The sequence below is a fragment of the Suncus etruscus genome, chromosome 18 (assembly GCF_024139225.1).
Source record: "Suncus etruscus isolate mSunEtr1 chromosome 18, mSunEtr1.pri.cur, whole genome shotgun sequence".
NCBI lineage: Eukaryota > Metazoa > Chordata > Mammalia > Eulipotyphla > Soricidae > Suncus > Suncus etruscus.
The window spans coordinates 43,863,363-43,866,621 of NC_064865.1; the positions used below are offsets into that span (position 1 = coordinate 43,863,363).

Genomic DNA, 3,259 nt, shown 5'->3' on the forward strand with positions numbered 1-3,259 from the left:
CAACAATGTCCCCAGTTTCCCTCCCACCCCTAGCCTGTCCCATTAGTCAGTATATAACAAATTTACTACATATTGTTTGATCCAACAAAACTTAAAGGGATAGCAGATAGATTATCAGGAAATAAATCAATAAAATTTAATTAGTGAGGATTGATTACTATGTGATTTTATTCTATAAAGAAATTAGAAATAAATAATAATAAATTAGTATCTTTTACTATAATGAAATGCCTATTCTCATTTATATAAATAAGTGTTCAACTTGGGTATCTAAAATGTTGTGGAAATATAGTGGAAACAGCCTAGATGCCCCTCAATAGATGAATGATTAAAGAAACTATGATACATATATACAATGGAATATTATCCAGCCATCAGAAGAGATGAAGTCATGAAATTTTCCTATACATGGATGTATATGGGATCTATTATGCTGAATGAAATAAGTCAGAGGGAGAGAGATAGACACCGAATGGTCTCACTCTTTTATGGGTTTTGAGAAAAAAAAAAAAAACATTTGTGTAGTGATTCTCAGAGACAAAATAGAGGAGGACTGGAGGGTCCAGCTCCCATCATGAAGCTCACCACGGGATTGTTTAGTGCAGTCACAGAAATAATTACACTGAGAAATATCATAACAAAATGTGACTGAATGAGGGAAGTAGAAAGCCTGTCTAGAGTACAGGCCAGTGTGGGGTGGGAAGGAGGGACACTTGGGATATTGGTAATCGGAATGTTGCACTGGCGAAGGTTTTTTTATATATATATATATATATATATATATATATATATATATAAAATCAAGAACAAAAAAAAAAAGAAAAGAAAAGATAAGGCCTCCCAATGCTTACCACAGGCTTTGGTCTTTACACTGACTGTATAGAAAGAGGAGGTACAGTCAATGCTCCCCATATACACCTCAACCCAGGCCCTTTGCCTGGTCTGTACTGTGAATGTTTTGTTTTTGTTTTTGTTTTGTTTTTGGTTTTTGGTTTTTGGGCCACACCCAGCGTTGCTCCTGGCTATCTGCTCAGAAATAGCTCCTGGCAGGCACGGGGGACCATATGGGACAACGGGATTCAAACCAACCACCTTTGGTCCTGGATCGGCTGCTTGCAAGGCAAACACTGCTGTGCTATCTCTCCGGGCCCGTGTTCCCTGTTCTTAATAAAATTACTTTTGAAGAAATTTTGTGCTAATATATTTTGGAGTTTACAAGAAACAGGTAAACTTATAATTATACATTTTAGTAAGTGTGAAGAGAATTAAGAAAATTAAAGGGGAAAATTCATAAACTTTAATCATGTGACCTAGCAATTCTTGGTTAAAACTATATCTCACTCCCTCTACCAGTTTTAAATGTCACTCAGTTACTCATACTCTGAGAACCTGAAAGTTATAAACATTGTTTTCACTCTTCTTCTCCATTATTTTTGTTTGAAAGTAACTGAATTATCTCCTTTACTATTGTTTATTGTTTTTACATCTTTTCTTTTTTGCCCTGCTACTCATACTGAACCAAGATTGGGAGAGAGTGGTTGAAAGGATTTTGTCCAGTACTAAGATGGTCAGTACATTGGGGTTGCCATGATAAAGGAATAGTTGAAAAACAGTCAGCAGGAGACTTTGGCCTAGGAGAGAAACTGTTTAGAGGACAAAAGTTGAGAGGCAGCCAGAGGAAGGGGAGAGGTATTGAGCTTAAGCAAGTGAAATGGATGTGTTAGGTCTAAAATGCTCAGACATTTTGCCGAGGAAATGGGCTGTTGGTGATTATGGGTACAAGTGTCTATTTTACTTCATCATGAAGTTGTCTACTAATAGAAAGTATTTGGGAACCTAGACTCACAGTGACTCAATTCCAGCAAGGAATCTTGGGGTCAGAGAGATAATTCAGTAGATAGGGTGCTTGCCTTGCTGGTGGCCAAAGTTAGTTGGGCACTGTTTATGGTCCTCCAAAACTCTCCACAGTGATTCCTAGAAACTGGAGCAAGCCCCGAACACAGCCAAATGTAGCTTCCAAACAAGCCAAACCACAAAAATCTCCAGCTCCAAAAATATAAAATTGAGCAGTAGGTATATCAGAGTGAATCTGCTTATTTAAGAAAAAAAAATGTCATCTATTCTGAGCAATGCAACCTTTGCAAGGGAGCTTTGGTTATTAACTCATTTTGACCTGTTTCCATCTAACCTTCACTCACTGATAAAGTTGAAGCCTACTAGCAGATAAAATAATTCTACTTTCTTCTGAGAGAATGCCCAGTGCTCCTATTCTACTTTTAGGAGCAGATTGCTGATTAGGATGCCTAGCTCAAGGCTGTACCCAGTGCTATTGCTGATTCTCCTTCGAAGTAGACATAAAGAAAAGACACAACCTTCTCAACATCTTTTTAAAACACAAAGCCAGCATCTCCAAAGGAATCTGTCTCATGACCCCTTGAAGAACTCAATGGAAAAATGTAAAGAAGGATCTGGAATAGAAATAATCCCCTAAGAAAGGAGTCAAGGCATTATCGATATAATGAAGAAAAAGAAAAAAGTTGGGTATTAGGGAATGGTTAGAAAGTTGTCCAGAGAAGTCTTTAACTGATACATTAGTTGAATTTTATATAAAAAAATTAAATGTCTGACCTTTAACATGGAGTGACATCGAGTGTTCGGAGAAAAAATGAGAAAGGCAGGCCCGCTAAAAAAGACCTCTTAATAGGCTGCTAATGCTTTCTTTCCCCAACAAAGGAAGTTGGCAGAGGACTACCAAGATGTTTATTCCATTGAGTAAGCATGCTGGCTAGGATCCAGAAAGAATAGAGGGGTTATTTAGGAACAAAGAACTCCACTTACTGGTCAGTACCAGACTCAATCAAGGTTGACAGTCACTTGAAGTGACAGATGTGATGTGTGGAGAGCTGCATGTAGCCCGGAGCCACACCCCACCAGGCATAGACACTCTGCTTTGTCTAAGACCTCACTCAATTGCACACTGGCCCTGTCTGGTTCTCCCAGATGTGGCTAGGGCAATAGTGCTCAAAACCTAGAGAAGGGCAGCACATGGTGGTGGTAAGGAAAATGTGGAGCCTGTCCTATACAAAGTGTTCTGGACTCTGGGCCACTAGGAGACATGCTTCTAAGTCATCTCAGCGACTGCCTCCTGACTCATCTCCAAGTGAAGCACATATGAACATTGCAGGTAGGAGAATTATTTACAGCATCTTCCTACATCTCTTCTCTGGGTCCATCTAGAATCCTAGATGGATGCAGGTTC

The 3,259-nt window shown here is 39.0% G+C and overlaps 1 non-coding gene across 1 annotated transcript; it reads left to right on the forward strand.

The window, feature by feature from the left end:
* Nucleotides 1-834: 834 nt before the first annotated feature.
* On the forward strand, nt 835-967 carry LOC125996931 (small nucleolar RNA SNORA51). Its single transcript, XR_007491589.1, has one exon. It is a non-coding gene; the product is annotated as a small nucleolar RNA SNORA51 (small nucleolar RNA).
* Nucleotides 968-3,259: the final 2,292 nt, after the last annotated feature.